The sequence below is a fragment of the Neoarius graeffei genome, chromosome 27 (genome assembly GCF_027579695.1).
Source record: "Neoarius graeffei isolate fNeoGra1 chromosome 27, fNeoGra1.pri, whole genome shotgun sequence".
NCBI classification, from domain to species: domain Eukaryota; kingdom Metazoa; phylum Chordata; class Actinopteri; order Siluriformes; family Ariidae; genus Neoarius; species Neoarius graeffei.
In genome coordinates this window covers 35,827,956-35,848,351 of record NC_083595.1, presented here as the reverse complement: position 1 = coordinate 35,848,351, position 20,396 = coordinate 35,827,956, and positions in this window count along the sequence as shown.

The following is a 20,396-nucleotide window of genomic DNA, read 5'->3' as shown; positions in this document are numbered from 1 at the left end:
CAATGCAACTGTGGTGAGCAGAAAAGTGTCTCAGAATGCACAAATGTCAAAGCTTCAGGCAGATGGGCTACAACAGCAGAAGATCACATCGGTTCTACTCATGTTATCCAAGAACAGGAATCTGAGGTTGGGGGGGGGGGGTGACGACACCCTGGTGATATATAAAGATCATTATTTTTCAGAAAACTGCAGCTTTTGTCAAGCGGATATTATAACCCTGGTCATAGCAATTACAACAAGCAGGCCCGCCGACGGGGGGGGGGGGACAAACGGGTATGTTGTCCCGGGCCCAGGAATGGGGGGGGGGCCCAGAACTGGGCTGTCATGAAGTTGCGATTATTTTATTTCATTTCAAAATGTGTTGATTTGGGGGAGAAATGTGCTATATTTGCATTCAATAAATGATTTCTAGATCTTTTGCCTTTATTGTCTTTGAAAAAGGCGTCAAGAACCCCCTACCACCCCTAATGCAAAAATGGTTTGGTCTGACTCTTTGATTAAGGGGGGAAAAAACGACATCGTTCGATCATAGCGCTTCGACAATCAGCGTGCATGCCATTTGCCAACATGCACAAGTCAGGAGCACAGAAAAGAAAAGAGAAAAAGAGAGGAAGAAACCAAGAGACTCAGGGGCTCACTGCATAAATATTTTAAAAAAGATTCGGATGATGCAGCAGGTACTAGCAAAGGCAGTGGGGCAGCTGAGCCAGGTAAGACCAGTGTTGGGCATGTTACTTTCAAAAAGTAATTAGTTATAGCTACTAGTTACTTTTCCCAAAAAGTAACTAAGTTAGTAACGGAGTTACTTTGTCATAAAAGTAACTAATTACCAGGGAAAGTAATTATTCTGTTACATTTTGTTCCCCCTCAAAAAAAATCAAATTCAAGTAGTGTAATCATAATAAAAGTGAATGTTAAATGTGTTTAATGACTGAAATGGACACTTAACAGAACCAATTAGTAATGTTATCTACACTATATTAATATTTTTGTGGGACAATGTGAGATAAGACATCTATTAAATGTAATATATTTTTGTAGTTATTAAAATTATGTTACTAATTACTGGCCACTGACGAGGACAAACGCTTTGTTCCTCGACATAATGTGCATTGCATGTAAACACTCTTGCCTTTTATTCAGGGGCGTATCAAGCTTTCCAAAAGTGGGGGTGTTCTGGAATGGGGAAGCCATATCATTAGAAATCGGTTTATGGCTATATACACGCCCGGCGTGTACACTGTGATGTACTGTCAGTGACCGATATGGAACTTTTTCATACCCATGGTCCATGGATGAAAATGAAAGGGAGGACAGCAGAAAGCCTATAAATCCAGTTGACTCCAGCCAAGTTCTGCATTTCATGCAGAGATCTATCATGTTGGGTTTTGGTGTTGTTACTGCCAGGGCTATGTAATTATTCAGTAAGTGAAGGCAAAAAGTATTGAGTGATAATTCTAGGTAACAGGATACTGTTCTATAACAGAGATGTCAGTATTGCTGCCTACACTGGTATACACTGATATAAACAAAACCAAAAACTTCACATAGCCCAAGAAGTCATACACAGTGTATAGATCATACACCATCATGCATAACAGTTTGGACTGGGATCGCTTTGTGTGAGCAGGAGGCATGGCTAATCAGTTCATGTTGGAGAAGCGCAGCATCCTGGAAGGACCTCTTTAGTATAGCATTCAAATAAGACGGGGCAGATCCTGCTTTTGATGTCTTTAATTATTCAAACTCGTGTACAAAACTTGTTTGCATCATGCATTACATCAGGTTTAATGCATACAATTTGAAAATTATGCAATAGACTACACATACAACACACACTTAATGGCCAAATAACATTACTGTACAACAATTATTGAACATTCATTCGATTTGAAATGCCTTTAAATCTCAATTGAAAAACTCTTCTAAAAAGTGATAAGCAGTTATAATGCATGAAAAGTAGACTTGGTACAAACACACACACTCGTAATAAAAAACTTGCCTCAACTGACTTTACAACTAGTAACTACTATTAACACAATCTTTTAGGGCATGGCGCCTGGGACAATTGTTTGAATGACGGCATCGCAAGCGCTTTGAGAAGGGTCTGTCTGCAGAGCCGCAGAGCCAGGCACAGTAAGCACCGCATGCGACGTCAAACCTGGAACGGTGAATCAGGAGCGGTAAAACTGGTGTTGGCTCTGCAGCTCTGCAGACAGATACTGTATTATTGAGCGCTTTCGGCACGCTACACAAACTGGCTATTATATTCATGCAACTGCTGATTGGTCGGGTGAGAAAAACTGTTTTGAGTCCGTTGCGTGGCTGTTTTTTGTCTAACGTTATGGCAATAGTTTACTTCCTTGTTACACATTTTATAGTAGCTGTATAATTTTCATAATGATGTCATTTTAATCTGACAAAAGTGCGGGGGATGAAATTGTGTTTCAACAAAAGTGGGGGGGATGAAACATACGCATCCCCCGCGGGTGATACGCCCCTGCTTTTATTTCAAGTAATGAAAAGTAATGGCTGTATTTCCAATGTGAAAACGCAGTGCTGGGCTGACCGCTCGCCATCGCTGTGTCTTCCGATTGAAAGAGCGCGCAGTAGTGCAGTAGGCGTGGCCTACCTATGTATGTTGTCCAAATCTACTCTGATTGGCTTACTGTGCCGTTGTCTCGTGTCTCCCCGCCCCACACGAAAGCAGAGTAAAGAAAGGCTGAACAAGCAGCCTGCCAGATGAGAACAGCTTTAATAAAGTAACGCATAGTATTTTATTGTAAGTAACGGGAACGGCATTATAACGATGTAAAAAGTAATTAGTTACTCGTTACTAAAAAAAGTAATGCCGTTAGTAACGCCGTTTATTTCTAACGCCGTTATTCCCATCACTGGGTAAGACACAGCCAACTTTTTCCAGCCCCGTAAAGTAACCCCAACCAAGGCACGCGCGGCATGCAATTCATGTTACAAACGAGGGGAGAGCAAGTCACACTGAACACCATATCAAACGCACAGGGCATTGAATCATTTCATAACCACAACGGCTTAATAACATTCTGTTTCATATATCTGATTGAAGCTAAGAATATTCACATTAGCCCGCAATCATATCCCGCCGTTTCTCGAGCGGTGTGTTCTTCTCCGCTTTTCACACTGGACAGTACGCACGCACGCACAACAAAAGTCCGGCGCATTGCATTTTGCACCTGAATAGTTGCAGACTAAGGAAATGTTAAAATGTTAAAACTGTAAAAATGTTGAAATGCTAAAATGAAATGGTTGTTGACCGGTTGAATGGTTTTTGAATACCTGTCATTTAAGGGTTGGAGTGAGTAGAGACTGGGATAAGAGAGGTGGGTGTGTGTTTGGGTTGTTGGGGGGGCCCATTCAGAGCATTTTGTCCCGGGCCCAGCCAAAGCTGTCAGCGGCCCTGACAACAAGGTTGTGAATTTATTTTTAAAAATGCTAATAGATTAACAGTATTTGAAAGAAATCTTTTCCCCCTTTTCTTTTTTATCCGCCACTGGCTGAAAGGCCCAAAGGGGGATTATGTCGTGGCGATGTCCTTCCGTCCGTCCCGGGAAGTGTACTCACCTTCTGAAATCAACTCCTCTCACAATTTTTGGAGGAATTTCACGAAACATGGCAGGATTCTTTGTTATATGTTGGTAATAGGCATATTGCAATTTTGTTCAATTCAGTCCCATTTTACCATACTTATGGCATAGTTGCCAGCAGGGGATATTATGCTCTCAGAGCACTCTTGTTAAGTCTTGCAAGTGAGTCCTATGGCATATTACATCACACTTATGCAAGAATTGGTATGTTTTGCTACTGGGCTCCCCCTACAGTCGGGGAGGGTAATTTACTTTTACGCCAATATCTTGTACATATTGTAGTTTGAGGCCACATGTGCATTTGTTGACAAAATTAAGGATATGAAACCTGCAAAGATAACATCAGAAGCAAAAGAACCATGTTGACCGACGAGGTAGAATAATATTACAGGATTTTACACAAATGTGACTGCATGGTTTTATGTATTGTGAAATTGGAGATGAAACTTAAACTAACTAAAATAATAATAAAAAAAAGGAATGACAAAGTTTCTCTGAAATACCATGTTTGCATTTTGAGGCTATATACTTTTTAAGCATTTGAAAAGTGCTCAAGGTCAGCTGTGGCCTGTAGGTTAGAGAAACAGCCTTGGACCCAAAGGGTCGCCGATTTGATTCCTAGGACTGGCAGGAAGACCGTGAGGAGAGTTGAGTGAATGAACAGCACTTTCCCCTCTCTCTATATTATGGCTGAAGTGCCCTTGAGCAAGGTACCTAACCCCCAACTGCTCCCTGGGTGCTGTAGCATAGCTGCCCACTGCTCTGGGTATGTGTGTGTGCTCATTGCTCACTTGTTTGTGTTCACTGATTCAGAAGGGTCAAATGCAGAAGAAGAATTTTGCTGTGCTTCAGTGTACATGTGACAAAAATAAAAGGCTTCTTCTTCTTCTGAATGTGGAGTATGTGTGTAATCCAATAAAACATTGTTGATGACATGATATAGGCACGTACTGCACATAATATACTGTACATGGGGCAGTGTAACTTATTACATACTTGAGATTTCAAGGCTTTCAAGGCTTATTTGGTATGAAATTGACAAAGACTGACCAAACGTTTTGGCATAACGTTACATAATATTACTTACTAGTCCAACAGAAAGAAGACCAGCTCAGCGTCTGTCTTACAGCCTTTATCTCTCTTAGCTCTTGCCAATGAATAAAAGCCAGTCCAAGATTTGGTTCTTCAGGAAATCCAGTTTCGATTCTTAAATAACATTCATTCTACAGTATCTCAAATAAAGTGCACACAAATTACAGAGTAGATTATGTACACAAGCAATAGCTAATGATAATTTTATTGCTAAAAAAATACCATTTTATTCTATCCACACTCACTGGATATAAGCAATCGCACACTCTGATTGGCTACTCTACTACTAGGATATCAGCTCATATACCATGAGTAGAGAAGAACAAAATGGCAGAGTGCATCAAGTCAGTATATCACTTTGTTATCAAGTATTTAAAAGAAACAGAAATAGCTAAATAAAAGAATATAGTCCCCCCCCCACACACACACACAATATCACATGTTCCACACTCCAGCCCAGCTGGTGGCAGTAATGCACATTTGCCAACTGCCAAAAAAAGAAAAGAAAATGGCAGAGCATGTTGCTGAACCAACTGAGCATGAAATAAAAACTCTACTCGAAAACAAAACCCCCCAGAAAACAAAAAAAGCAACAAAATATGGAATGAAAGTATTTGATGGTAAGAACACATCATTTTTTTAAATTTTCAATAATTATTATCGGGGCGGCACGGTGGTGTAGTGGTTAGCGCTGTCGCCTCACAGCAAGAAGGTCCTGGGTTCGAGCCCCGGGGCCGGCGAGGGCCTTTCTGTGTGGAGTCTGCATGTTCTCCCCGTGTCCGCGTGGGTTTCCTCCGGGTGCTCCGGTTTCCCCCACAGTCCAAAGACATGCAGGTTAGGTTAACTGGTGACTCTAAATTGACCGTAGGTGTGAATGTGAGTGTGAATGGTTGTCTGTGTCTATGTGTCAGCCCTGCGATGACCTGGCGACTTGTCCAGGGTGTACCCCGCCTTTCGCCCGTAGTCAGCTGGGATAGGCTCCAGCTTGCCTGCGACCCTGTAGAAGGATAAAGCGGCTAGAGATAATGAGATGAGATGAGATGAATAATTATTATCGCATTTTTCACAAATTGCTCCTGTCATTTCACCGGTTTGTTTACATTCTAAGTGGAAATTATTTTGTCAGATGTTTTGTATAAAGTTTTTATTTATTGAATTTGCAAAACATAAAAATGCTCTGTTTCGCAAAAGCCAGCAAATGTGAATAGAATAAAATAATTATTCCACTCAATTTCATCATATATGGTTTATAGCCGACTCGGCACTATGCGCCTCGTCGGCTATCGGCGCATATCCGACTCAATTTCTTGGAATGACTGTTAAATGTACCATTCACAACTGAAACTGTCTTCTTCACCATGTTGAAAGGCTGAAAGTCATCCCAACTTATCAAAATTATTTCCAAAGCTCCCATTTGAAATTACGAGTTGAGGTGGCATTCATGTGCAACATCCAAGTCAGAAACTCACATTTACTGTATCATAATTCCGATAACATGTGAAAGCAGTATTTATCCAACTTCCTTTTTAACGTAGCCTTTTCTACTTCAGTCTTTCTTTTCTTGCTTTGTAGTCAGGTAGGCCATGCAGAAATTTCATTCCAACTGAGTGAAATGCTTGGACAGACTTTTTACAGCTCAGCAACTGCCAAAGATGACAGACCTTTTTCTTTTTATTATCAGAGCATTTGATTTATGCATTGTTATTGGGATGTAAAGAGAATTCCAAGAAATATAACAAAAAAAAATGTTTCTGGAAGAAAAAAAAATTGCCTACACTGCCTTTAAGCAGAGGGCTTTTAGTAGATGGTCCAATGTACAATTACAGCCTCATCCATTGCCATATTGCACCTTCTCACATTTGGACACACTCATTCATAGTAATGAGTAAGTGTGTCCAAACTTTTGACTGGTCCTGTACGTTTGGCCCACAGTCAGAGAAAGAGTGAGAGAGAAAGAAAAGGAGAGAAATTGAGTTGGACGAGATGAAAAAGTATAGACGGAAAATGAACGATGAAGAGGGATGAAGGTATAAGAGTGATGAGAGGATGCCAATAAAAAAAACGAGACAAGAGACAGCTCTAAAATACCAACAGTTCCAGGTGGAGTTACAGGAAGTACAGGGAGGGTTTTAAATCTGCCTTTAGGTCTAGTGTAGGTCTGATGGATAGCTAACCAGGGAACCATGACACATTTCATCTGATGTACGTTTTTTTTTTTTTTGTAATCACCATATCAGCGCATGCCAACACCTGTCATACAGGTGACACAAGCTATGTGCAATTCGTCATAAGCTTAAATATTCACATAAATACTTACACACCAACACACAGAGAGGATGTCCTTGTTCTTAAATGTTTCCTCTGCGCTTACCAGGGTTTCACTGTCATACCGGTATGTCACTGGCAACAAAACCTAAAAAACATCCACCTTGATTCAGTCTGCTCCTGTGACAGCTGATTTAGCACCAGGCAGAAAAGTGGTTTAAAGAGGGATGCCAGCAAATAAGACATTAAGAGAACTGGATCAGAGCTTGGTCTGGTTTTTCCACATGTATTGTTTCATTTTTGGTCATTATCCGAGATATTCGACTAATTTTCTTGGCTACCCACTGCTGGAGAACAAACCGTTGAATCACAAAACAAATTAATACAATGTCAACCAAATAACATCACTTTGTATAGCGCATTCAACATACACTTTATTCCAAACATCATCCCACACACAATTAGGAGCCACTAATGATATCTTCCACATAAAAATTACAAGTCTGTAGACTGTTGTGTTTATGCTCATTACTGCACTCCCTGGGTCTCTTACGTGTCAACACACTGTTACAGCCCATCACTTAGACCCTCTCACTTTTTAGTGTGTCTCCATTCCATCCGGCTCAGACGAGCGGCTCCAGTAATGATGTACTGCAGCGATGCATCAGCCTGAGTGACAAGGGTCATTTTCAGTCTTAGCTGACGAGCTCATAACAGCAAATTAGCCTGGCAGAATGAAACCAACAGCAGTGACAGACATCACAAACCACTCAATTATTGTCCGGACACAAGCAGACTTGGCTTTTTAATAAGCTGAGATGGAGATTGGGAGGGAATAATGAATGGCCTTTGGACACGCCGGGATGGGTGTTTAGGGATTGTGAGTCAGGAGGAAAGTAGAGGTAGGATGGGATAGCTCCAATGTGACAGGTTGGAGGGTGAAGAGTATTAAGAAAGTCAATACTCACCCTAGACTCCTGATAGAATTCAGTCTAGTTGGCAAGCTCTAGCTCAGTCACATCTCACATTTCGTTGTACAGTGCACATGCTATATATTCAGCAAGTATGACATATTTCAAAAGACAGACAGACAGATAGATAGACATACATACATAATACACAGCCAGAGGCACATATACTACATCTCTCTCTTTCTCCCTCGTCTCCTTTTCTCCTCAGCTGAATGCATGGCTGACTGAACCTGCCTCGCTGCTTCACTGAGCTTGCTGACAGAAAATTGGCCAATTAGAAGAGCCAGAGGCTGCCGTTCCACTGGGGGGGGAAAGAGGAAAATAGCAGAACACAGTAACACTTGGCACTACAAAACTGCCAGCTCATACATATGAGAGCCATATACATAGAAAGGACCAGGCCAGGGCTTCAAACACATATGGCATCATCGGTGGCCATGGTGGGAGCCTCCGTACTCTTGACAATTATTTTTGTGTTGCATCAGCTCATGGAATGACAGAATCAGCAATACAGACATGTGCACTTGTGTCTGCTAGGGAGTTGGGATTTGGCAAAGGATGCACAGAGGCAGCAGTCATGGTGAATTATGGGTAGGAGAATACACTGGTTAAAAACAACAAAATTGTTTTTGACTGATTCAGTGTCGAAATAAAATTGATCTATAAAACGCAAGATTTTAAGAGTTTGTTAATAAAATAAAATCTGTTACTGTACTATCACTGAACAGTAAGTTCTAGATGTTTGAATTGATAAAAAAAAGAATATAAATATGTGGCAGCCTGGGAAAACCCTACAAAAGCTCAAATTCTGACATTTTCTATACAGTGTCTTGCAAAAGTATTCATCCCCCTTGGTGTTTGTCCTGTTTGTCATATTATGAGCTGGAATTAAAATGTATTTTTGGAGGGTTAGCACCATTCGATTTACACAACATACCTACCACTTTAAAAGCACAAATTGTTGTTTTATTGTGACACAAACAGTTAAGATTAAAAAAAAAAAAATCTGGAGTGTGCATAGGTATTCAGCCCCCCAAGTCAAAGCTTTGTAGAGCCACCTTTTGCTGCAATTACAGTTGCAAGTCTCTTGGGGTAAGTCTCTATTAGCTTAGCACATCTAGCCACTGGGATTTTTGTGAATTCCTCAAGGCAAAACTGCTCCAACTCCTTCAAGTTCGATGGGTTGCGTTGGTGTACAGCAATCTTTAAGTTATGCCACAGATTCTCAATTGGATTGAGGTCTGGGCTTTGATTAGGCCATTCCAAGACATTTAAATGTTTCCCTTTAAACCACTCCAGTGGAGATTTTGCAATATATTTAGGGTCGTTGTCCTGCTAGAACATGAACCTTCATCCCAGTTTCAAACCTGTGGCCGACTCAAACAGGTTTTCCTCCAGAATTGCCCTGTATTTAGTGCCATCCATCTTTCCTTCAGTCCTGACCAGTTTCCTGTCCCTGCAGATGAAAGATATCCCCACGGCTTGATGCTGCTACCACCATGCTTCACTGTAGGAATGGTGTTCTCAGGGTGTTGGGTTTGTGTCACACATGGCATTTCCCATGATGGCCAAAAAGATCAATTTTAGTCTCATTTGACAAGAGAATCTTCTTCTATGTGTTTGGGGAGTCTGCCACATGCTGCTGGGCAAACTCCAAACATGTTTTCTTCAGCAATGATTTTTTCTGGCCACTCTTCCATAAAGTTCCACTCTGTGGAGTGTACGGCTTAAAGTGGTCCTCTGGACAGACACTCCCATCTTCGCTGTGGAGCATTGCAGCTCCTTCAGTGTTATCATTGGTGTCTTTGTTGCATCTCTGATTAATGCCCTCCTTGTCCGGTCTGTGAGTTTTGGTGGGCGGCCTTCTCGTCAGGTTTGTAGTGGTGACATATTTTTTTTTCCATTTTGCTGTAATGGATTGAATGGTGCTCCATGGGATATTAAAAGTTCGGGATATTTTTTATAACCCAACCCTGATCTATACTTCTTCACAACTTTGTCTCTGACCTGTTTGGAGTGCTCCTTGTTGTCTTGTTGCTTGCTTAGTAGTGTAGCAGAGTCAGGGTCCTTCCAGAACAGGTTGATTTATACAGACATTATGTGACAGATCATATGACACTTTGATTGCACACAGGTGGATCTTAATCAATGAATTATGTGAGTTATGAAGTGAATTGGTTGGACCAGCTCTTATTTAGGGGTTTCATACGAAAGGGGATGAATATTTATGCACACTCCAGATTTCTGTTTTTTCATCTTAATTATTGTTTGTGTCGCTAAAAAAACCCCAATGTGCACCTTTAAAGTGGTAGGCCTGTTGTGTAAACCAAATGGTGCTAACCCTCCAAAAATCCATTTTAATTCCAGCTTGTAATGCGACAAAACAGGACGAACACCAAAGGGGATGAATACTTTTGCAAGGCACTGTATACTGTATACACTCTCACTAATTACTTTATTTGGAATATGTGTTCACTTGTACGTTCATGCAGTTATCTAGTCTGCTAATCATACTGCAGCATAAAATCAAGCAGATATAGGTCATGAGCTTCAGTTGAAGATCATTTAATATCAGAATGGGGGGTGGGGGATGTCAGTGACTTACTGTGGCATGGTTGTTGATGTAAGATGGGTTTATCTGAGTATTTCAAAACTGCTGATCTCCTGGGGATCAGTCTCTAGAGTTTACACAGAATGGTGCCAAAAAAAAAAAAGTGAGTGACAACTCTGCTGGTAGAAATGCCTGATTGATGAGAGATTTCAGTAGAGAATGGAGAGATTCTTTAATGTGAGTAACCACTCTTTGTGGCCTTGATGAACAAAAAGAATTGCAGAAAGCCCACATTGACAACAGAGTATATTATTTGTAAAAATAGATGTGCCTGTCTGTTTCACTCCGGCTTTATCCATAGCCATTCCCACAAACTCCTACAAATGGTTGGGCTGCTTTTTATACACAGTACTGTGCAAAAGTCTTAGGCACGTCTGATGAAATGCTGTAGAGCAAAGATGCCTTCAAAAATAAGGACATTAAATGTTTCGACATAAAAAAATAAAAATACCATAAAGATCAGTATGAAGCAATGCATGAAAAAGTCAATGTTTGGTGTGACAACCTTTTGCTTAAAAAAAAAAAGTCTCAGGTCCAGTTAGTGCAGTTTTATAAGGAACTAAGCTGCAAGTTTTACTGAGCATCTTACAGAATCAGCTGCAGTTCTTCTGGACACTTTGACTATCACACGTCCTTCTTAATTTTGCAGCAAAACCCAGCAGTCTTCATGATGTTCTTGTCTGAAAAGTAGTCTGTTATGTACAGCAATATGCTGCTTTCTTTACTGACATACAAACATTTTTGTGTAATATTTAATTTTGTCCTGGAAGACCATTCATCCATCCATCCATTATCCATAACCATGTATCCTTTGCAGGTTCATAGGCAAGCTGGAGCCTATCCCAGCTGACTATGGGTGAGAGGCGGGGTACACCCTGGACAAGTCACCAGGTCATCACAGGGCTGACACACAGAGACAAACAACCATTCACACTCACATTCACACCTACGGTCAATTTAGAGCCACCAGCTAACCTAACCTGCATGTCTTTGGACTGTGAGGGAAACCGGAGCACCCGGAGGAAACCCACACAGACACGGGGAGAACATGCAAACCCCACACAGAAAGACCCTTGCCGGCCGCTGGGCTCGAACCCATAACCTTCTTGCTGTGAGGCAACGGTGCTAACCTCTACACCACTGTGCCACCCACAATTTTAAATTTTCATTTGTTTTTATTTTTATTTAGTATCACACTTTTTTATTTGTTTATTTTAGCTAGTTTTACAAGGAGTTTTGTGTCTCTTTTTTGAGGAATTGAGTAGTTTTAGTTAGTTTTTCAGGTATTGCACTATCTACTGTATATATTTGGCATATCACTACAGTGACGTGGTCACTCTGACGACTCCAGCCATCAGTTTCTAAGGAAGACTTACAGTAGCAGTTTCCCATTGCCTTCTACCAGATTATTATTGAGGTTTTCTACTCTCAACCATTTACAAACATTCACACATATGGGCAATTTAGAGTAGCCAGTTAACCAGTATGCTTTTGGACTGTGGGGGAAACCAGAGCACCCAGAGGAAACCCACACAAACATGGGAGAACATGCAAACTCCACACAGAAAGGCCTCTCCATCAGTTATGAAGTTCAAACCTGGAACCTTCTTGCTGGGAGGTGACCGTGCTAACCACTACACCACCGTGCTGCCCACAACCATAGATATGCCATAACTAAATAGGACACAAGCTAGCGCGTTTCACAAGCTAGCGCCATGCTAGCACTTTTCTGCCAGAAAAAAAAAAAATGCTACATGGACATGCCCTTATTGTCTCCAGGGGGAAAAAAAGAAATGAAAATGAAGTTGATTTTACATGCAATTGTTTTTTTTTTTTTTTAGTTAGTGTTGCATTGTTCATTGTAGTTTTTAATTTAGTTTTCAGGGTGTTTTTTTTTTTTTTTTGCTTGTTTTAAAATTGCAATTTTATTTTAAAAAATATTTTTATTTTATTATTTAACTTTTTTTTTGTTCGTTTTAGGCTTAGTTTTCATTAACTGTATAAACCCAGGTGCTTTACTTTCCAATTCTAATAAGATTCTACATTAGATTATATGAATAAGTTTATACATCCCTTTGGATTAAGATCTTTACCATTTCCACTCACCAATCAATTTCCTAAACATGCAGCTTAAAACTTGATATTCTTTATTAATTCCTTTTTATATATACCATAGATTATGTTATTGCTGTTTGGATTTAGGGCAAGCTTTACATCTTAAAACAACAAATACATAACATTTTTACACAGTTCAATATCCTGAATATTAACATTGACGAGATTTATGTGACTAGACTTTGGTATTAACTCTAGAAACAGTGTTTCAAATATCATTGTCATTTTACAAATATCAAAGCATAGAACTGAAACATCACAACACCACATTACATTCAACTCAGTGGGCCAGATATGCACTCGATGAGGCACAGGTCAGAAGAGAACTTGATGCAGCCATAAATGTGCTGGTAATGTATCTGAAATTAATATTCAATTTACTAAGGCTGGAACTCATTACGTAAACTGCACCAGAGACTGCCCACTAAATACTCTGTGTGAGAGGATATTATGGTTGAAAATCAGCTGTGAGGTGGTGTAATTGTAGAGTCAACCGCAGAGCCTTTAAAAATCTTGCGACCACAGAGGAAATACAGATTTTATTACGGAAGAGATAAATGTGGTTATAAGAAACATTCTAGTGTCAGAACAATTAAACCATGCATCAGTAATAAAATGGACATACAGTCAAACTCGTACATCTGAACAGAAGAGTTCCTTCTTTCCTGAGAATCCAGATGTCTCACACATGATGTGATCACATCGTTGGATCATGAATTTATTTACAGATAATATAATCATGCTGGGCGGCGCGGTGTTGTAGTGGTTAGCGCTGCCGCCTCACAGCAAGTAGGTCCGGGTTCGAGCCCCGTGGCCGGCGACGGCCTTTCTGTGCGGAGTTTGCATGTTCTCCCTGTGTCCGCGTGGGTTTCCTCCGGGTGCTCCGGTTTCCCCCACAGTCCAAAGACATGCAGGTTAGGTTAACTGGCGACTCTAAATTGACCGTAGGTGTGAATATGAGTGTGAATGGTTGTCTGTGTCTATGTGTCAGCCCTGTGATGACCTGGCGACTTGTCCAGGGTGTACCCCGCCTTTCACCCGTAGTCAGCTGGGATAGGCTCCAGCTTGCCTGCGACCCTATAGAACAGGATAAAGCGGCTAGAGATAATGAGATGAGATGAGATAATCATGCTGAGTTTCTACACTGGCTGGCTGTCTCAATAATGGGCAATTTATGAGCCTGCAGGATTGTGCTGTTGGTTTACTTTCATTGCTCCTTTAGTGGGCTCTCAGTGACGAGACTACGCAGGTCATGTAAATCATAGCAACAGCTCTTTAAAGGGGAACTGAAGTCATTTTTAAACTTGCTTTATTTCTTAATTAATGTGTTATTCAATTACGATTTCGGTTTTATTAACCTTATATCGTGACTCGTATTGGCATATTATATTACATTTATCGGCCTTTTCGGTTTTTAGCCATTCGGTTTTAGGTGTTGCTTATCCGTGTAATCTTCACGAGACTTGTGCGAGACTTCGAAACGTGAAGTGTCAGCGCCGCCATTTTGAATACTGTTTACACAGTGGCCAGATCGCCATATCATTCCAATTTAGATTAATTTCGAGATTTGCCAGCTTCATCAGTGATGATTATTCCATACGACTTCGAACCAACATGGAGTAGAGAAGAGTTGGAAAGATGACAGGATAAGGACTAGTCCGTCGCGCTGGTATTTACGTCATTACTGTCGCACAATTAAAATGTGCCAGATCAGGCGGCTGGTGGGTTTTCAAAATAATAAATACATGCATGTATTTTTGTGATAAATACACTGTGGCAGTTCATACGAGTGGGAGGAGCACAGAAGACAGCAGGACAGAACTAAGTTTCAAAATCCTTTTTATTTTACACACTTTTCAGTGGTCTCTCAGCAACACATAGACAAACACTCGCGCACACACATCTGGTGTCTGGTTCGGGAGAGAGCTCTCTGCTCTTGCTCTCTCCTTAAATAGGGCGCGGTCACTGGGGAAGACACACAAACACATGTTAATTAACATCAGGTGCAGTGATTCTGCCACTTACCTTCCCTGACTCCGCCCTCCGGTCACAGACCGATGCTTAACCATGCCCCCGCTGCCACATACACATAATACTGAGCACATTTGCCACATAATCTTCACTAAGGTTTCGGACAGCACTACAAAATGTTGTCCCCACTGTATAATACCCTATATAGTGAGTAGGGTGTCAGCCCTGCGATGACCTAGCGACTTGTCCAGGGTGTACCCCGCCTCTCGCCCACAGTCAGCTGGGATAGGCTCCAGCTTGTCTGCGACCCTGTAGAACAGGACAAGCAGCTACAGATAATGGATGGATGGATAGTGAGTAGGGAGCGATTTTGGACACAGGGAAAACTTCCGGCTTGATTACGTCAGCATTCGAAGGAGGGCGTGCACGTCTTTTGACAACACTGGCAGATGTTGGTCACTTTGATTTCCGCTGTATGTTTTACTTCCGTCCTACGATGTCTCGCACAGGTCTCAACGAATCTAGTTTACGGCCATTGCTTTGACATATGGACTGATATATTACATAGCATATTTCAAACACTTATAACTTGCTATAGCAGTGACAAAATAGCTGCCACGAATGCATTCCTACATTTTATAAAATGAGAGAAATAGAATTTTGATTAAAAAAAATTGCCTTCAGTTTTCCTTTAAAAGACTTCCAAACAATTAATTATTCTGTAATTACCAAAAAAGCATTTAAAACACAATATGGATTTGAACTGTTATTTGTCTTTTTACAAACAAATAAAATGCTTCAGAAACATTGTAGATGCAAATTGGCCTAGACACCAGGCAAGATTCCCCCCCCCCCCCATTATCATGCTTCTCTACAGCACTTTTAAAGTAACAACTGCAATCGAGGTTTAAACTCCACCAACATCTCATTCTTAAGGGAGAAGACAACTGGTACATGGGAAATGCTGGTCACATTTATTATTCCGACAAGAACTCCATCCATCCATCATCTGTAACTGCTTATCCTGTGCAGGGTCGTGGACAAGCTGGAACCTATCCTAGCTGACTATGGGCAAGAGGTGGGGTACACCCTGGACAAGTCTCCAGGTCATCGCAGGACTGACACAGAGACAAACAACCATTCACACCTACCGTCAATTTAGAGCCACCAATTAACCTAACCTGCATGTCTTTGGACTGTGGAGGAAAACAGAGCACCCAGAGGAAACCCACGCAGACACGGGGAGAACATGCAAACTCCACACAGAAAGGCCCTCGCCGGCCACGGGGCTCAAACCAAGAACCTCCAACAAGAACTGATCTTAGCAAAAGAGTTTACCTAATTAAATCAATTTCATACAGCACATGATGCGTTTTGAGACATCACCTGACATTTTGATTATCACCACAGTTTTAATATATTAGGGATAGATTAGGGATAAAATTAGTTCATGTTTAAAGTTGTTCAAATTCTGTAAAGCTGCTTTGCGACAATGTTTATTGTTAAAAGCGCTATACAAATAAACTTGACTTGATTTGACTTAATATACTTGGATAGAAGAAGAATCCGGGGTGGCACGGTGGTGTAGTGGTTAGCGCTGTCGCCTCACAGCAAGTAGGTCCGAGTTCGAGCCCCATGGCCGGCGAGGGCCTTTCTGTGCGGAGTTTGCATGTTCTCCCCGTGTCCGTGTGGGTTTCCTCCGGGTGCTCCGGTTTCCCCCACAGTCCAAAGACATGCAGGTTAGGTTAACTGGTGACTCTAAATTGACCGTAGGTGTGAATGTGAGTGTGAATGGTTGTCTGTGTCTATGTGTCAGCCCTGTGATGACCTGGCGACTTGTCCAGGGTGTACCTCGCCTTTCGCCCGTAGTCAGCTGGGATAGGCTCCAGCTTGCCTGCGACCCTGTAGAACAGGATAAAGCGGCTAGAGATAATGAGATGAGATGAGAAGAAGAATCCTTGCGATGACTACCAAAGTCAGTCTTTTCTGAGTTCTTTCAGGTCATTCTATACATAACACACCATTGTCAAATTTCCATGACAACTCCTTAATATAGCATTACATGGAGAAACCTTGAGAATAATAATTGCCATTTCTGCAGAATGTACGGAATGTAGAGTTCCCCAGTGAGGTTAATCAGATTTTAGTTGCGGGTAGGAAATTACAATTGGCTTGAAAATGTTAGTTTTGTGAGAGTTTCGATATTTAATTATTCTTTCAGTGCAGAATTCATATTCTCCATCATGTTCATATCTGAAAATGGAGCACTTAATCACAATTATTCAGAGCAGATCCTTTTATCTGACATTTCCTGTTCATACAGTACATTACTGACATTTGACGAACTAACATGCCTGAAAAATGATTTAATATATTTTGATAAAGTTTGTGCTCAGCAGGTTAGCTTCTGGAAGCCTGTGAACTTGTTCACATCGAGGAAGGTTCAGCTGAAAGCTGCACCTGCTGAGCACAGCCAGGGAACCTGCTGGACATTTCACCTCTAAACTTCCTGTGTAAATTATTACTGGAAATTACTAATTGGTAGGAAAATTCAGACTTCTGAGAATGAGTTCAGGATTCATGTTGGTGCCAGACACCTTCATATTTTGAAAGTGTTTACTCCCAGTTTGAACATAGATTATTTTCTGTTCAATTTCCATCAGCTCCCATGTCTTGTATCTCAGCAGAGGTGCTTGGGGTTGTGAGGGTTGAGTGTGAATCCATCTTATCCCTAAGGCTGCGTCAGGACACATTGAGGTAATTGTTCATCTCATCTCATCTCATCTCATTATCTCTAGCCGCTTTATCCTTCTACAGGGTCGCAGGCAAGCTGGAGCCTATCCCAGCTGACTACGGGCGAAAGGCGGGGTACACCCTGGACAAGTCGCCAGGTCATCACAGGGCTGACACATAGACACAGACAACCATTCACACTCACATTCACACCTACGGTCAATTTAGAGTCACCAGTTAACCTAACCTGCATGTCTTTGGACTGTGGGGGAAACCGGAGCACCCGGAGGAAACCCACGTGGACACGGGGAGAACATGCAAACTCCGCACAGAAAGGCCCTTGCCGGCCTCAGGACCTTCTTGCTGTGAGGCGACAGCGCTAACCACTACACCACCGTGCCGCCCTGAGGTAATTGTTATTATTATTATTATTATTATTACTAATACAGTGTTGTCTGAGGACTCAAACCTCACAGGTATCTAATGTTGGTTTTCAGCCTTGTCCCTTATGTACAGAGATTTCTCTGGATTCTCTGAATCTTTTAATGATATTATGAACTGTAAATGTGATTCTTTGCAATTTTAAATTGAGGAACATTATTTGTTCCACTGTTTGCCCACGCACAACTTTTCCAGTATTTTGTTGCACGCATTGCAGGCATTGAGCATATAGATAGACGGACGGACAGACGAGTGTTTTACTGGGAAATACACCACTCATATTTTTCATACAAGCTACATCCAGGACATGCAGAACCAAAACCGTGACATAAATCTCTAGATGTCACTTGTGAGGAAATCGATGAATTGTTTTGATAAATTTGGGTATTTTTTGTTTGTGAACGTGTCTGTATAATAAAAACTACATCACATGTTAGCTTGAAGATATGAAGTTTATCTTCTTGCGTTGAAACACTCGCATTTTTCATATGAAATACATCACGGATCTGAGTGACCTATTTACCGATATTTAATTCCGATGACGTAACCCCCAGTGTTTTCCCACTGACTAGATGCACATTGTCAAAATGGCAAACTGGCACAAAATTAAAATTCTTTTGATTAACTTGCTTTTTTTTGTGGATGTGTCCTTATAATATAAAGAACATTACACGGTTTCATGAAGACATGAAGTTTATCTTCTCATGTCGAAAATATTTTCACTCATTTGCTTCACTCACTCGTGACATACATTCACCACTTGAAGATAAAGTTCATATCTTCATGCAGCCATGTAATATCTCATCTCATCTCATTATCTGTAGCCGCTTTATCCTGTTCTACAGGGTCGCAGGCAAGCTGGAGCTTATCCCAGCTGACTACGGGTGAAAGGCGGGGTACACCCTGGACAAGTCGCCAGGTCATCACAGGGCTGACACATAGACACAGACAACCATTCACACTCACATTCACACCTACGGTCAATTTAGAGTCACCAGTTAACCTAACCTGCATGTCTTTGGACTGTGGGGGAAACCGGAGCACCCGGAGGAAACCCACGCGGACACGGGGAGAACATGCAAACTCCACACAGAAAGGCCCTCGCCGGCCACGGGGCTTGAACCCGGACCTACTTGCTGTGAGGCGACAGCACTAACCACTACACCACCGTGCCGCCTTCATGTAATATCCTCTCTCTCTAATATATATAACACACATAAGATTTCTAAAAGATTTCTCAGTTTCAACATTTGATATGTTGTCTTCGTACTATTTAGGGTTTCCATGATTTACAAATCATTGCATTCTGTTTTTGTTTACGTTTTACAAAGTGTCCCAACTTTTTTTGGAATTGGGGTTGTATATTGCAACGTATATTGTACAGTACTCTGTGGAGTAATATTAAACATGTTTGAGAGGACTGAGTAACTTTTCATGAGGTCATGTACTGGGCAAAATAAAACATGCTCCACTGTATGATCTCCCATTTCATTGTACAGAAGATCACAGGGGTCATGTATAGCCAGCCAGGGCTAACTGAGGATAATTTTATCCCCTATTATGGGAAGGTTTAGCAAGGTCAGCGCTTTGATGTGAAGGCTTTTGCTTGAATAACTTTGACTGCAGTTGGTGTGATACTGGTGCAGTGGAATTATTTTGCATTGCTTTGTTCTCTAAACAATGATATCCCTATCTTTTCAAATAATCTGTGCTGAGAAAGTTAGAAATGTATATTCTAAATATAAGCAGGAAGTTTTACTTATAATTATCAAACATATCAAGGTCAAGAGGAGGAACAAAAAGCAACTATATAGACAATACATTTCTCCTTTTTTATGGCTCTCCTCATCAACAGCGTGTTATGTCTTATTGCATTGTTCAGAGGAGCAAATGTTACAGAAAGTGTGTCTCTTCAGGAACTTATGTTCGGTCACCTTCTTATTCAATCAGCCAATTATATGGCAGCAGTAGTGCAATGCCTGAAATCATTCAAATACAAAAGTTTCAGTTAATATTCATGTCAAATATCAGAACTGGGGAAAATGTGACATCAATGATTATGACTGTGGCATGGTTGTTGATGCCAGACAGGCGGCTTTGAGGATTTTCAGAAACTTTTCATGCACAACAACCACCACCCTTTCCACTGAATAGCAGTTATTTGGGTAGAAACCACTTGTTGATAAGAGAGATCAGAGGAGAAATACCAGATAGCCTGATAGGCTATGCAACTCAAATAACCACTGTTTACATCTATGGTAAGCAGAAAAGTATATCAGAATGCATCAGGTTTTTCTCCCGTATGCCAAGAACTGGTATCTGAGGCTACAGTGGACACAAGCAACACCAAAATTAGACAGCAGAAGATGGGGGGAAAAGACTAGGTGAGTGATTGGACAGCAGACCTGCCACTTGCTTTTCACACCATTCTGTGTAAACTCAAGACTGTTGTGTGTGAAAATCCCAGATGATCAGTAGTTTAGGCGGCACGGTGGTGTAGTGGTTAGCGCTGTCGCCTCACAGCAAGAAGGTCCTGGGTTCGAGCCCCGTGGCCGGCGAGGGCCTTTCTGTGTG